The sequence below is a fragment of the Mobula birostris genome, chromosome 4 (assembly GCF_030028105.1).
Source record: "Mobula birostris isolate sMobBir1 chromosome 4, sMobBir1.hap1, whole genome shotgun sequence".
Classification (NCBI taxonomy): Eukaryota; Metazoa; Chordata; class Chondrichthyes; order Myliobatiformes; family Myliobatidae; genus Mobula; species Mobula birostris.
In genome coordinates, this window is record NC_092373.1 from 170,684,388 (window position 1) to 170,701,395 (window position 17,008).

The 17,008-nt window shown below is 42.6% G+C and overlaps 1 protein-coding gene across 4 annotated transcripts in view; it reads left to right on the top strand.

Moving 5' to 3' along the window:
• The window catches only part of bmpr1ba (bone morphogenetic protein receptor, type IBa), a 604,340-nt gene that overhangs the window by 547,222 nt on the left and 40,110 nt on the right, over window positions 1-17,008 (top strand). The gene's annotated exons all lie outside the window — the stretch shown is intronic.

A 17,008-nucleotide genomic window follows, 5' to 3' on the forward strand; every position in this document is an offset into this window, starting at 1 on the left:
ATGCTGCCTGGCCTGCTGCGTTCACCAGTAACATTGATGTGTGTTGCTTGAGTTTCCAGCACCTGCAGAATTCCTCGTGTTTACGTTTTTTATTTCAGTTTCCAAAGCAAAGCGATACCAATAGCATTCAGGAAAATTTAATGTTCATTCTGGTCATATCAGACTGCACTACCTTTCTCTCAAAGGGTGCCCCAACGGGTCACCCCATTGTCTAGTTTATTCTTAAGACTTAAGAGTGAGCCTGCATTTACCACATCAGATGGCAGCTCGTTCCACACTCCCACCACTCTCTGAGTGAAGAAGTTCCCCCTAATGTTCCCCCTAAACCTTTCCCCTTTCACCCTAAAGCCATGTCCTCTCGTATTTCTCTCTTCTAAGTGGAAAGAGTCTATTTCTATTACTCTGTCTATACCCCTCATAATTTTGTAAACCTCTATCAAACCTCCCCTCATTCTTCTATGCTCCAAGGAATAAAGTCCTAACCTGTTCAATCACAGGTATATGGAGGAAATTAAGGTGGGGGTGTTATGTGGGAGGCAGGGTTTGAGGGTCAGCACAACATTGTGGGCCGAAGGGCCTGTAATGTGCTGTACTGCTCTATGTTCTATGTTCTAATCTTTCCCTGTAACTCAACTCCTGAAGACCTGGCAACATCCTAGTAAATCTTCTCTGCACTCTTTCAATCTTGCTGATATCCTTCCTATAGTTAGGTGACCAGAACTGTACACAATACTCCAAATTTGGCCTCACCAATGTCTTATACAATCTCCCCATAACATCCCAACTCCTATACTCAATACTTTGATTTATTAATGCCAGGATGCCAAAAGCCTTCTTTACTACCCTGTCTACCCGTGACGCCACTCTCAGGGAATTATGTATCTGAACTCCCAGATCTCTTTGTTCCTCCGCACTCCTCAGTGCCCTACCATTTACTGTGTATGTCCTACCTTGATTTGTCCTTCCAAAATGCAACACCTCACACTTGTCTGCATTAAATTCCATCTGCCATTTTCCGGCCTATTTTTCCAGTTGGTCCAGATCCTTCCGCTAGCTTTGAAAGCCTTCCTCGCTGTCCACAATGCCTCCAATCTTAGTGTCATCAGCAAACTTGCTGATCCAATTTACCACATTATTCTTAAAAATATCTCATCTCCTAAATCTCATTAACTATCTTTAATCTGTGTTTTACAGATAATGTACTTCCTCCAGCTGGAAACAGTGTCCCAAGTTTTATTCATTGAGTCATAATTTTCGACGTCTTTCAAATTAATACACGTGTATAAAATAACGAGGGACGTAGATAGAGTGAATGCACATATTCTTTCTTCCAGATTGTTAATCAATAACCAGAGGTTTAAGGTGAGATGGCAGAGATTTAATAGAACCTGAGGGGTAGCTTTTTCACCTAGAGAATGGTCAGTATATGGAATTAGCTGTCAGAGGAGATGGGTTAATTAGGTATATTGAAAAGGTACTTGAACAGGCACACGGATAGCAAAGGTTGAGAAGGATATGGACCAAATGCAGGTAAATGGGATAAGTTTAGATTGGAACCTTAGTTGGCATGGACCAGTTTTAGAGCTGTATGACTCTGACTTTATCCAACTGGAGTATTCAAAACCCTATCCCAATACCCCAACTCCACAACAAATAGAAAGAGAACAAAAGAAAATGGAAGATGGTGTACAATTTTATTTAATGTCTCTGTAATTTCCTCATGGGTTTTGCTTGCGATAAGAGATTAACCTTTAGTTATTGAATACTCTTGTGTAATCTCACAGATTGGAAACCACAGATTACAAGAAAAGATCATTATAGCAGCATCATAAAGTCTGGAGATTTCTGATCTTCTTGGAGAGAAATTTGTCCACTATCATCAACAGTCACACACAGTGGGGAAATTAGACTAAGTTAAATCTCGTATAATCATCACACTCACAGAAAAACCAGGCACTGGATTGGGATTCCAGTTAGTCCACTACTATTATCCTTTGACTCCTCCATCTCACACCACCAGCCATTCCAAGAGATAAAACCCTGTTTGGTCTTCTCATCAACATGTTTTTTTATTCATTTTAGGAAGTCCCTCATGATTGAGTAATTTTTACTCTGTTTAGGGATACTTAAAAGTTAAAGTTCAAAGTAAGTATTATCAGTTAATATATGTCACTATGTACAATCCTGAGATTTATTTTCTTGTGGGCATACACAGGAAATTCTTGAAACACAATAGAACCAATGAAAGACCACACCAAACAGAATGGAAAAACAACCATTGTGCAAAAAGACAATAAGCTATGCAAGTACAAAATAACATGTAAATAAACAAGAAAACAAGCAGGAAAGTAATAAATATCGAGAACATGAGATGAAAAGTCTTTGAAAGTGAGTCGATTGGTTGTGCGAGAGGTTCAGTGACGAGGCAAGTGAAATTAAGTGAAGCTATTCCCACTGGTTCAAGAGCCTGATGGTAATAACTGTTCCTGATCCTGGTGTTGTGGGTACCTTCTTCCTGATGGTAGCAGAGAGAAGAGAGAATGGTCTGGGTGGTGAGGGTCCCTGATGATGGATATCACTACTACTACTACGTCGACTCAGGCCTAGGGGCCGGGCGTCAGGCAAAAGGCATAAGGCATGATGATGGATACTGCCTTCCTATGCCAACACTGCAACTGTGAGGAGGGCTTTATCCATAATGGAAGGGGCTGCTTCCACTACTTTTTGTAGGCTTTACAATGGTATTGGTGCGATTAGCCTCCCGGTCAGAAGTATAAAATGAGTAAAGCAGGGGGCTGAGAATACAGCCTTGTGGTGCACCTCTGCTAATGGATATTGTGGATGAGATGTTGTTGCCATTCTGAACTGACTGTTGTCTGCAAGTGAAGAAATAGAGGATCTAGAGGATCACATGGAGGTGTTGAGGTCAAAGCTTTTAAGTTTACTCATTCGTTTTGAGAAGATAATAGTATTGAATGCTGAACTGTAGTTGATGAAGAGCATCTGATGTGTGCATCTACACTATCAAGATGTTCTAGGATTGAGTGAAGAGCCAATGAAATAGCATCTGCTGTGATGGTAGGCAAATTGTAGCGATCCAAGTCACTTCTTAGGCAGGTGTTGATATGTTTCATCAATAACCTCTCAAAGCACTTCATGACAGTGGATGGAAGTACTACTGGATGAAAGTCAGTGAGGCAGGTTACCATGTTCTTCTTGGCCACCAATATAATTGAAGCCTGCCCAAGCGAGGTTAAAGACCTTGGTGAACAGTCCAACCAGTTGATCAGCACGGGTCTTTATTACAAAGCCAGGTACCCCATCTGAGTTGGGTTCTTTCCCTCCTGAAGGATGCTTTCACGTTGGCTTCAGAGTCTGAAATCACAGGGTCATCGGGGACTGTGTGAGAGTTTGTGATGGTTCTTCCATGCTCTGATGGTCAAAGCTAGCATAGAAGGCATTGAGCTCATATGGGATGGAAGCCTTGCTGTCTCTTATGTCGCTTGGTTTCACTTTGTAGGAAGTAATAGCATTCAAGCCCTGCCACAGCTGCTGAGCAACCTTCAGTGATTCAAGTTTGGTCCAGAATTCCCTCTTCGCACATGAGATGGCTTTCCGATAGTGTACCTGGACTTCTTGTATTTTACTTGGTTACCAGACCTGAATGCCTCTGATCTGGCTCTCAGCAGATTGCAGATCTCATGGTTCTTCCGTGGCTTCTGGTTAGGAAATACTCTGAATGATTTTTTTGGGGACAGATTCACCTATGATTGTTTTTGTAAAGTCCATGGAAGCATCCAGATCCTCTGATGAGTCCTTGAACGTGGCCCATTCCACCGACTTGAAGACACTCCACTGCCTCCCATTGGTGCCCTTATCTCTGGAACCTTGTCCTTTAGTTCCTGCCAGTATATGGGTAGGAGGAGGAGGACAGCCAAGTAGTCAGATTTCCCAAAATACGGTCTGGGCATAGAATGGTAGGCATTCCTGATTATGTATAGCAGTGATTTGAGTGTATTGAGACCCTTGTTGTTGATAACTGGGCAGAGATTTCTTCAAAAAAAAACAGATGGAAATGTTCGGCAATGAGTTGAAAGGGTCAGGTTAGGCTGGCTCTTGTTTGCTAATGGCAGCACTCAATATCTGGAGTGCCCAATTAACGTCGGCCTTTGGCAGTATCTAATCTGTGGTTATGATCATGGAGGAAACTGTCTTGGTAATTAGAATGGTCAGCACTTAATCTTGGGATGTTCAAGATCGGGGGAACAAGAGTGCAACAAGACCGCTATTCATCCGTGACCTGCATCACTAACCTATAACTGATCGCTCTCACATTTGCAGGCAGATGTTGCATACAAGCTTTGACATAGTACTGCACTTCAGAAGTGTTTCAATGGCTGTGAGATATTTTGAGACATCTGAAGGAACTCTGTAAATGAATAGTCGAAGCAAATAAAACCTCCTGAAGCCACACTTTGGGAAGACAAAGCCAGCAGAGTCCCGGTTTATCTAATTATCATTACAATGCAAAGGATTAATTGGTGAGGATCACAAATGGATTCAATAGCACTCTAGATTAGTGCTCATTTTGAAAGGAAAGCTTCTTGGTGACAAGATTTCTGATGATTAAAATTGTTTTAAGTATTAAACCCAAACATCTGTACCTTCCGTTATACACTATTTGTTGGTTAAAGTGCAGGGAAAGAAAATAACCTATCTCTTTGGAAGCATGCCCATCTAGAAGAAAGCTAAAATGAGATATAATTGACTCCAATTGTAGCTATCTATAAATTGGGAGTTTATTTCACTGAATTTCAGTCCATTGAGCTTCCCACTACCAAAAGTAGCCAAAAAGTTACGTTGGAACTTTAAAATGTTTTTTTGTGTCGCACAATAGCCCAGCTAGTTAAGGCTCTGCCTCATGGTACCAGAGACCTGGGTTCAATTCTGACCTCTGCAGTTTGGTAAATTGTCTTATTATTGTCACATGTACTTAGTTTTGCATACCATTCATACAGATCATTTCACCACATTAGTTAGTGTAAGGGCAAAGTAATAGCAGAATGCAGAATAAAGTGTTGTGGGGAAAGGGCAGTGCAGGCAGACAATAAGGTGCAAGGCCATAGTGAGGCAGAATGTGAGGTCAAGAGCACATGTTATCATATGAACGGATTATTCAATAGTTTGCACATTCTCCCTGTGACTGTGTGACTGTGTGGATTTCTCCCGGGTGATCTGGCTGAAAACCTCATGGATGAAACTTAAACTGAGGTGGTCACATCCAGAGTGCAGGCTATAGATAGTAGATGGGTAACCACCAGGAGTAATCAGTCAGTGCTTATTCCCCCTGTGGCCATTCCCCTGAGCAAGAAGTATAACCTTTTGGATACTGCTGTGGGGGATGGGGGAAGGGGCAGGAGGGTGGTAGAATGACCTTCCAGGATACGGCAGCAGCAGCAATGGCTAGTGGAACTATAGCTGGCCTTGAGGCTCAGCAGGGAAGGGTAAAGTCGGGCAGAACGATAGTGATAGTAAACTCAATAATTAGGGAGATGGACAGGAGATTCTGTGGCCACGGAAGATACGCCAGGATGATGTGTTGTCTCCCAGGTGCTAGGGTCCCGGTTGTCTCAGAACAGCTGCAGAATATTCTCAGAGGATGAGCAGCCAGAGATCGTAGTGCACATTGGCACCAATGGCCTAGGTAGAAAGGGGGCAGAGACCCTGCATAGTGAGTATGGGGAGTGTGGAAAGAGGCTCCAAGGTGGTAACCTCTGGATTACCTCCAGTACCATGTGTTAGTCAGGTTAAGAATAGTATGAAAGTACACTTGAATGAGTGGCTGAGGAATTGGTGCGGGGGCAAGGTTTCAGGTGCTTGGATCACTGGAACATCTTCTGAGGCAGGGCTGATTTGTACAAGAGGTATCATCTGTGGAAATGAATAAACAGTGAATGTTTCAGATTAAGACCCTTCTTCAGGACTGAAAAGGAAATGGGAAGATGCCAGAATAGGAAAGTTGGGGGGGGGGGTGGAGGGAAGAGAAGGAGGATAACTAGAAGATGATAGATGAAGCCAGGTGGGTTAGGAAAAATAAAGGGCTGGTGAAGAAGGAATCTGGAGGAGAGGAGAGTGGACCATAGGAAATAGGAAAGGAGGGGACCCAAGGGGAGGTGATAGGCAGGTGAGAAGAAGTAAGAGGCCAAAGTGGGGAAAAGAAGATGAGGGGAGTTGGATGGATTTTTTTTACTGGAAGGAGAAATCAATATTCGGGTTGGAGGGTACCCAGATGAAGTATATGGAAATGTTACACAAAAAAGCACTAAATCCTATTTTCATGTTATGGAAATGTTTATTCATTTCCCTATATGTTGCTAACCTTCTGAGTTACTCCAGCATTTTGTTGATGAGCAGATGGATCTTGGAATATAAGGAAATGGTAGATGGAGTTTAGCTCAGGCAAATGTTGCACCTTGGTAGATCAAATGTAAAGAGACAGTACATTGTTAATGGCAAGACCCTTAAGAGTGTTGATGGGCAGATGGACCTTGGGGTCCAAGTTCATAGCTCCCTGAAAGTGACTTCACAAGTCAGAAGTTCAAAAGTCAGGAAGTTATGTTACAGTTTTATAAAACTCTAATTAGGCCTTATCTAGAGTCTTGCATGAAGCATGTTGAAGCTTTTGAGAGGGTGCAGAAAAGGTTTGCCAGAATGCTGCCTGAATAGAGGGCACGTGTTATAACGAGAGTTTGGACAAACAGAGGGTATTTTAGGTTATTTTCTCTGGAGCAATGGAGGCTAAGAGGAGATCCAATCGAAGTCAATAAGACTATGAGAAACATAGACAAAGAGTATGTTCGTACCAGAGTTAAAATGTCTAATACCAAAGGGCATGTATTTAATATGAGTGTGGGTAATTTCAAAGGAGATGTGAGGGGCAAGTTTTTTTACACAGAGTGGTGGGTGCTTGGAATGCACTGCCTGGGTGAAGATAAAGGCAGATAAAGTTGGGACTTTTAAGAGATATTTATGTAGGCACATGAATGTGAGGAAAATGGAAGAAGATGGACATTGTGTAGGCAGAAGGGATTAGTTTAGCTGGTCATTTGATTACTAATTTAATTGACTTGATACAACATTGTGGACTGATGGGCCAGTCCCTGAGCTTACTGTTCTGTGTTCCTCCAACATCCCAAATATAAGTGCAGGTTGGTTTCATTGTATTTGTACCACACAATACTGGTGCATTTGACAGTAAACTTGGCTCTTCAATTGACCACTGTAAATTGCCCCAAGTGTATAGGTGATTGGTAGAATCTATGGGAGATGATGAGGGTGTGGGAAGAATAACAAAAATGGGATTAATGTAGCATGTTAAATATGGGGTTAATGTAGCATACAGTATTTCAGAGCATATACCAGCAATATTAAACCTAATTTTGATTCTGACTAGTGTAACTGAGGTTGATGGTCAACACAGACTTGATGGGTTAAAGGACCTGCTTCTATCCTGTCTGCATTTTAAGTCATACTAAGTGTGTGTGTGAATATATTCTGCATGTTGTCTAACTACAGGAGAGGAGTTCAACACTCCAGCAGGCATTAATGCTATACTGAGCTGGTTGTATTTCCTTTGACTGTAGGTACCCTTTTGCTTTGAAAACTCCCCATCTTGTTATACCACAGCTCTAAGCAGTTTTTTCCAGACACAATGTCCAGCATAAGACCAAAAGATATTGGAGCAGAATTAGGACATTTGGCCCATTGAGTCTGCTCCACCATTCAGTCTTGGCTGATCCTTTTTTCACCTCCTCAGCCCCACTCCCTGGCCTTCTAATAATACACAAGGTGAGGCGCACCAGTGCCTTATAAAGCCTCATCATCACACCCCTGCTCTTGTATTCTAGACCTCTTGAAAAAAATGCCAACATTGCATTTGCCTTCCTCACCACTGACTCAAACTGCAAGTTAACCTTTAGGATGTTCTGCGCTAAGATTCCCAAATCCCTTTGCACCTCAGATTTTTGGATTTTCTTCCCATTTAGGAAATAGTCTGCACTTTTATTTCTACTACCAAAGTGCATGACCATGCATTTTCCAACATTGTATTTCATTTGCAACTTTCTTGCCCACTCTCCTAATCTGTCTGAGTCCTTCTGCAGCCTTCCTGTTTCCTCAACACTACCTGCTGCTCCACCAAACTTCGTATCATCTGCAAACTTGGCAAGAAAGCCATCTATTCCATCACCTAAACTATTGATATACAGCACAAAAAGAAGTGGTCCCAACACCAACCCCTGCGGAACACCACTAGTCAATGGCAGCCAACCAGAAAAGGATCCTTTTATTCCCATTTGCTGCCTCCTACTAATCAGCCAATGCTCTAGCTGTGCTAGTAACTTTCCTATAATACCACAGGCTCTTAACTTGGTAAGCAGCCTCATGTGTCGCACCTTGTCAAAGGCTTTCTGAAAATTCAACAATACAACATCCACTGCATCCCCTTTACCTATCCTAATTGTAATCTCTCAAAGAATTCCAACAGGTTCATTAAGCAAGATTTTCCCTCAAGGAAACCATGCTGACTTTGTACTTATCTTTGACTTATTTTGTCTTGTGTCACCAAGTACTCCATAACCTCATCCTTTACAATTGACTCCAACATCTTCCCAACCAGTGAGGTCAGGCTAACTAGTCTATAATTTCCTTTCTGCTGCCTCTTTCCTTTCTTAAAGAGTGTCCTCCAGACCCATGCCAGAGTCCAATGATTGTTGAAAAATCATTACTAATGCTTCCACAATCTCTACCACTACCTATTTCAGAACCCTGGGGTGCAGTTCTCCCTTGTAATAGTAACTACATTTACTTCTCTTCCTTCACACCCTTCAACACCTGGCACTCTGCTAGTGTCTTCAACAGTGAAGACTGATACAAAATACTTACTTAGTGCATCTGCCATCTTCTTGTCCCTCGTTATCATTTCTTCAACCTCATTTTCTAGTGGCCCTATATCCACTCTCATCTCTCTTTTATTTTTCATATACTTGGGAAAAGCTTTTTCTATCCACTTTGATATTGTTTTATAGCTTGCTTTTGTATTTCACCTTTTCTCTCCTAATGTTTCTTTCAGTTGCTTTTCTGTAGGTTTTTAAAAGCTTCCCAATCTTCTATCTTCCCATTAATTTTTGCTTTGTTGTCTGTCCTCTCTTTTGCTTTTATGTTAGCTTTGATTTCCCTTGTCAGCCACAGTTGTACTATCTTGCCATTTGAGTTTTTCTTTGTTTTTGGAATACATCTATCCTGCACCTTCCTCATTCCTCCCAGGAACTCAAGCCATTGCTGCTCTGTTGTCATCCCTGCCAGCATCTCCTTCCAATTTTGGCCAACTCCTCTCTCATAGCACTGTAATTTACTTTACTCCACTGAAATATTGTTATGTCAGACTTTACCTTCTCCCTGTTAAATTTCAGTTTGAGCTCAATCATGTTATGATCACTGCCTTCAAAGGGTTCCTTTACTTTAAGCTCCTAGTTCATTACACAACAACCAAATCATCCTGTTTCTATTCCCACTGGCACGTGGCACATGTAGCAATCCAGAAATTACTACCCTGGAGGTCCTGCTTCTCAGCTTTCCACCTAACTCTCTAAATTCTCTCTTCAGGACCTCATTGCTTTCCCTTCCAATATCATTGGTACCAATAGTGCCATGACATTTGGCTGCTCTTCCTCCCCCTCCAAAATGCTGCGGACATGAGTTGAGTTATCTCTGACCCTGGCACCTGAGAGGCAACATACCATCTGCGTGTCCCGTTCACATCCACAGAATCTCTTGTCTGTTCCACTGATCATTGAGTCCCTTATCACTACCGCTCCCCTCTTCGCCTTCCGCACCACGGATCTATGAGTGCCAGTAATCTGGTCTCCGTGGCATTCCCCTGGGAGATCATCCGCCACGACAGTGACTGCTTCCCTGTAACTCGGATCGATGATCTCCTCACTCTCTCGTACAAGCCGAAGCTCATCTAGCTGCTGCTCCAGATCCCTAACACGGTCTTCAAGGAGCTGCAGCTGGATGCCCTTCACGCAGATGTAGCTCCCTGGGAACTACTTGTTTCACATTGATAGGAACTGACACCTTAAACTGCTACAAACCACACATTTTAGAAAGAAATAAAATGCTGGGTATAAATGCTAAACGGTTGATAAATGGTGTAAGACATTACAGTCAGGCACTGAAGTGAGAAACAATTCCCTGGAGTCAAGTCTCAGTTTCAGCTAATGCTTCAACAGAGCAGGGACCATTCACACCATTTGTCTTATGCTACAGGAGAGAAAAACCTTTTTTCTCTCTTCTCTTGTAAGTTATTTTACAAGAAGTTTATCTCCCGCCCCCGCCCCCCCATGAAACCTAATTCCTTCATTAGCTTTTGATTCATCTCCCGGTGCTCAGGCGAACACAGATCGGAACAGATTACAAATTGACCCATTATTGTCTTGCCGAGCGAGGTACCATATTTGTCGGCTCTTGCAGACCTGTATGATGGTAAGGAAATATTCCCCCAGGAGCAACCCTTGTCTTTGCTTCTTCAGTGTTATCATGAATCTGAAATCTAATAGCTTGATATCAGTAGAGATCAATGAGTGTAGGATTCAACCCATTTTCCTTATTCAGCTGTTTCCCTCTGTACTCCGGGTGTGCTTGGCTGTTTTGTGCTGAAGGGCCTCAGATAACAGGCTTTGGTAACCCTGAATCAAGAAGAAAAAGGAGGTGTGCTTAGTAGTAATAGGAAGTAAAAAATGCAGACTTACGCTGGAGCATCGTTCTGATTAGAAGCTATCAATACGTTTGATTATATTGACTGCTTTTCTGAGGCCGCGTGAAGTTTATACAGAGCCTGTGGAAAGGAGACTGGTTTTCATGATGTGCTGAACTGTGTTCACAACTCTGGAGAGGACTCTTGCGATTATGGTCAGAGCAGTGGCCAAACCAAGCCATAATACATCTGGATAGAATACTTTCTTTTATGAATCGATAAAAATTGGTGAGGGTCAAAAGGGACTTGCAAAATATCTTTATCTGCTTAATCAAGTAGAGGCACTGGTGAGCTTTCTTTGCCATGATCTCTGCCTTATTAAAGCCTTGTACCTTGCTTGTCTACCTACACTGCACTTGCTCTGTAACTGCAATGCTTCATTTTGAATTTTGTTGTTGTTTTCACTTGTACTACATCAATGCACTGAGGTAATAAAATGATCTGTATGGATGGCATGCAAAGTTCTTCACTGTACCTTGGTAATGCGACAATAGTAAACCAATTTAATTTGCATTTGAGTGTAGGAATTAGGAATGGCAGTAGACTATTCAGCTCTGGCCTTCAGTTTGCAAGGCCACTTAATAAGATCATGACTGAAATGATTAACCTCAACTTGATAATCTGCCACCTTCCCAGCAACATTTCGCACCCTTGCATATCAAGAAATTATTTACTGTATGTCTGCCTTAAAGTTACGAGACTCTTATGTCCACTAAGGAAGAGAGTACACAAGATTGGTGATCTTATAGTAAAGCATACAATTTAAAATACAGTAAATGTCAATGTTTCCAATTGAAGAAAGGTTATTATTTTTATTGATCCTTTCTTGCATATGCTTGCTTGATTAGTTGAAGCATTGAGTTCAAAATTCAGGAAGTAAAACCTTGCAACTGTATAAAACTCTGGTTAGGGCACATCTAGAGTGCCACAGTCAGTTCTAGATGCCCCATGATAGGAAAGCTCTGGAAGTTATGGAGAAGGTGTAGAAGAAGTTTACCAGGATCCTGCCTGGATTAGAGGGTATGTGCTCTAAGGAGAAGTTGGAAAACTTAGGTTGTTTTCTCTGGAATAGCAAAGGCTGAGGGAAGACTTAATAGACGTTTACAAAATTATGAGAAGCATAGATAGACAGTCGGTATCTTTGCCCCAGGATCAATATGTCTAAGACTAGAGGGCACATATTTAAGATGAGAGAAGGGAAGTTCAAAGGAGATATTCTGAACACTCTTTTGCACAATGTGATGGGTACATGGGATAACTGTTCATCCTTTCACATTCACAGCATTTCAGAGTAATATACAATCCTTTCAAATTGTAGTTGCTGTTGTAAATTTAACAAAATCCTCACAACCATCTCCCACCAACAACAATATAGTTGTTGCCTACAAAATATCTTAAGAATGAATATTGCACTTGATAGCTCCCTTGCTCATTATAAGACAGGAAGTAGAGAGAAGAACATGCCTTGTGTAGAATAATGTAGAAGAGAACTTTGACAGCCAGCTAAGCCCTACTTGACCATATGTTAAACTTGTCAAAAGCTATTAACATCTCTGGCTATAAAACAATTAAATTTTATAAAAATTAGAGTATCAATTTTAAATATTTAAACTTATTAAAATTTAAACTGGTTGAAAATCAGTAAAATTATTTAATTAAATTCTATAAAAAATGTGATTGACCAAATAATTATTCAGAGTTGTCACAGCTGTTCCTCTACATTACAGTGAGTAAGTTGCTCTTGTTGACATTGGTGCTACTGATTCTCCAAGTGGATCCTGGTGAAAATGCTCATTCCCCCATCACAAACTAGCTGGCATCTAATTGATTATGCGTACCTTTGATTCTGAGTGGAACTTCAGGAATACTCTAGCAGATTCCAGCTCAATGGAGTTTTTGTGGGAACTTGGATGTTTCGTAGTCACCACTGTTGATCCTGGTTTAATAAAATTCCTGGTTCATTTCAGTAATTAATGGAATTAAAATTCACTAGTCCTTTAGAGGCAGATACATGCTTTTGTGGTAAGCTAAACTTTATGGAGATACACACTTAAATTGTTTTATTGACATAATTGCCACACGTCAAGAGGGTTAAGTTCTTCAAGTTTCTAAGAGTGAACATCACTAATATCATGCTCTGGCCCAGCCATGTTGACGTCATGGTCAAGAAACCTCACCAGTGCCTCTATTTCCTCAAGAGACTAAAGAAATTTATCATGCCCCCTTTGATTCTCACTGATTTTTATTAATGCACCACTGAAAGAATCCTATCCGGATGCATCATGGCTTGGTATAGCAACTGCTCTGCCTCTGACTACAGGGAAGTGCAGTGAGTTGTGTACATAGCTCAATAAATCATAGAAATTAGCCTCCCCTTCAGTAAGTCTGTCTATACTTCTCCATTCCTTTGTAAAGTGACCAACTTAATCAAAGGCTTCATCCATCCAAGGCATTCTGCTTACTTCCCCTCTCATCAGGCAGAAGATGCAAAAGCCTAAGAGCACTTAACAACAGGTTCAAGGTCAGCTTCTAACCCACTGTTGTAACAATATTGAACAGTCCCCTAGTACAATCAGATCTCACAATCTATTTTTTTCTCTATTTAACTTGCTAGTCTTGCGCCTTATTGTCTACTTACATTGCACTTTCTCTGTAACTGTTACACTTTATTCTGCACTCTGTTATTGTTTTACTTTGAACTATCTCAATGTAGTGTTGTAATGTATGAATGGTATGCAGGACAAGCTTTTCCACTTGGTTCAGGTGACAATATGAATTGATTTACCAAATTACCAAGGTACAGTGAAAAATCATTTTGCATGCCATCCCTACAGTTAAAGATTAAAGGTTAGCTTTATTTGTCATGTGTACATCGAAACCTTGAAACGTACAGTGAAATACATAGTTTGCATTAATGATCGATACAGTCCGAATCTGTGCTGGGGGCAGCACACGTGCTGCCATCCTTCCAGCATTAGCATACCCACAACTCACTAACCCTAACTTGTAGGTCTTTGGAATGTGATAAGAAACTGGCACACTTAGAAGAAACCCACGTTATTATGGGGAGGACTTATACATTCCTTAAAGACAGCGGTGGGAATTGAACCCAAATTGCTGATCACTAATCACTATGCCACCCTCTCAAGCTGATCTCCCAATGGAAATTAAATATATTCAGAAGATACCATAATATATCTTGCTGGGTCTAAAGCACTTGGAGACAGCTGGAGGCCACAAAAGGCATAGTTTTTTTTCCAGTTAGAAACTTCACCCCAGTTGGTTGTACTCAACATGTAGTACAGTAGTGACTACGCTCTGTTCCCATAATTCTGTCCTCTTGACTTCATTGAATCCAAATTTTGAAAGTTGAGGATAGAATCAGAAAATACTGGAAATGATCAGCAGGTTAGGCTGCATCTACACAAAGAGTAACTGCCCTACTATTCAGGTCAAAGGCTCTTTGAAAGTAGAGTTCTTTGTTTACTGCACTTTCAGGACTGATGAAGGAAATTGCAACATCAGTCAAAGGATCAGGGATGACTTTATGGAGGTTCATAAAATTATGAGAGCAACAGCTAGGATAGATGGATTGGAAACACAAGAAACTCTACAGATGCTGGAAATTGAAAGCAATGCACGTAAAACGCTGGAGGAACTCAGTAGGTCAGGCAGCATGTACGGAAATGAATAAACAGCCGACCTTCCAGGCTGAGACACTTCAAGACTGGAGAGGAACGGGGAACGTGACAGAATAAAAAGGTGGGGGAGTGGAAAGAAGATAGCTAGAAGGTGATGGGTGAAGCCAAGTGCATAGGAAAGGTCAAGGGCTGGAGAGGAAGGAATCTAATATGAGAGGAGAGTGGATCAGAGGAGAAAGGGAAGGAGGAGGGGACACGGGGAGGTGACAGACGTGATAAAAGGCAAGAGGCCAAAGTGGGTAATGGAAGAAGGGGGAGAGAGAAGGAATTTTTTTTTACTGGAAGGAGAAATCAATGCTCACGCTATCAGGTTGGAGGCTACCCTGACAGAATATAAGGTGTTGCTCCTCCACCCTGAGGGTGGCCTCATTGTGGCAGAAGAGAAGGCCACAGACTGACATGTCAAAACAGCGATGGGAATTGGAATTAAAATGTTTGGCCACCAAGAAGTTCCACTTTTGGCGGATGGAATGGAGAAGATCGACAAAGTGGTGCCCCGATAGATTGGATCTCTTTTCGTCCCGGGGTTGAGGAGTCTGTGCTAGAGAGAACAGGTTGACAGTGAGAAAGGTGATATTTAAGGGAAGTATGAGGGATTAGTGCAGAGCACGGTAATTATCTGGAATAAGCTGCAAGAAGTGGTGGTGGAGGCATATGCAGTTACAAAGCTTCGAATTTGTTTGGGCAGATATTTGGATAGGGAGGGATATGGACCTAATGTGGGATAGGCCTAATGGTCAGCATAGATAAAGTAGCCCAAAAGGGCCTGTTTCTGTGCTACTATAAGACCATAAGATCTAGGAGCAGAGTTAGGCAATTTGGCCCATTGAGTCTGCTCTGCCATTTCACAATGGCTGATCCAGTTTTCCTCTCAACCCCAATCTCCTCCCTTCATGTCTTGACCAATCAAGAACCTATCAACCTCTGCCTTAAATATATATAAAGACTTGGCCTCCACAGCTGCCTGTGGCAAAGAATTCCACAGATTCACCAATCTCTAGCTAAAGAAATTCCTCTCCATCTCTGTACTAAAAGGACGCCTCTCTATTCTGAGGCTGTGTCCTCTGGTCTTAGACTCTCCCACCATAGGAAACATCCTCTCCACATCCACTCTATCAAGGCCTTTCACCATTCAAGCAACACACATAAAAGTTGCTGGTGAACGCAGCAGGCCAGGCAGCATCTCTAGGAAGAGGTGCAGTCGACGTTTCAGGCCGAGACGCTTCGTCAGGACTAACTGAAAGAAGAGTGAGTAAGGGATTTGAAAGTTGGAGGGGGAGGGGGAGATCCAAAATGATAGGAGAACACAGGAGGGGGAGGGATGGAGCCAAGAGCTGGACAGGTGATAGGCAAAAGGGATACGAGAGGATCATGGGACAGGAGGTCCGGGAAGAAAGACAAGGCGGGGGGACCCAGAGGATGGGCAAGGGGTATATTCAGAGGGACAGAGGGAGAAAAAGAAGAGTGAGAGAAAGAATGTGTGTATAAAAATAAGTAACAGATGGGGTACGAGGGGGAGGTGGGGCATTAGCGGAAGTTAGAGAAGTCGATGTTCATGCCATCAGGTTGGAGGCTACCCAGACAGAATATAAGGTGGTGTTCCTCCAACCTGAGTGTGGCTTCATCTTTACAGTAGAGGAGGCCGTGGATAGACATGTCAGAATGGGAATGGGATGTGGAATTAAATGTGTGGCCACTGGGAGATCCTGCTTTCTCTGGCGGACAGAGCGTAGATGTTCAGCAAAGCGGTCTCCCAGTCTGCGTCGGGTCTCGCCAATATATAAAAGGCCACATCGGGAGCACCGGACGCAGTATATCACCCCAGTCGACTCACAGGTGAAGTGTTGCATCACCTGGAAGGACTGTTTGGGGCCCTGAATGGTGGTAAGGGAGGAAGTATAAGGGCATGTGTAGCACTTGTTCCGCTTACACGGATAAGTGCCAGGAGGGAGATCAGTGGGGAGGGATGGGGGGGACGAATGGACAAGGGAGTTGTGTAGGGAGCGATCCCTGCGGAATGCAGAGAGAGGCGGGGAGGGAAAGGTGCCTAGTGGTGGGATCCCATTGGAGATGGCGGAAGTTACGGAGAATAATATGTTGGACCCGGAGGCTGGTGGGGTGGTAGGTGAGGACCAGGGGAACCCTATTCCTAGTTGGGTGGCGGGAGGATGGAGTGAGAGCAGATGTACGTGAAATGGGGGAGATGCGTTTAAGAGCAGAGTTGATAGTGGAGGAAGGGAAGCCCCTTTCTTTAAAAAAGGAAGACACCTCCCTCGTCCTAGAATGAAAAGCCTCATCCTGAGAGCAGATGCGGCGGAGACGGAGGAATTGCGAGAAGGGGATGGCGTTTTTGCAAGAGACAGGGTGAGAAGAGGAATGGTCCAGATAGCTGTGAGAGTCAGTAGGCTTATAGTAGACATCAGTGGATAAGCTGTCTCCAGAGACAGAGACAGAAAGATCTAGAAAGGGGAGGGAGGTGTCAGAAATGGAC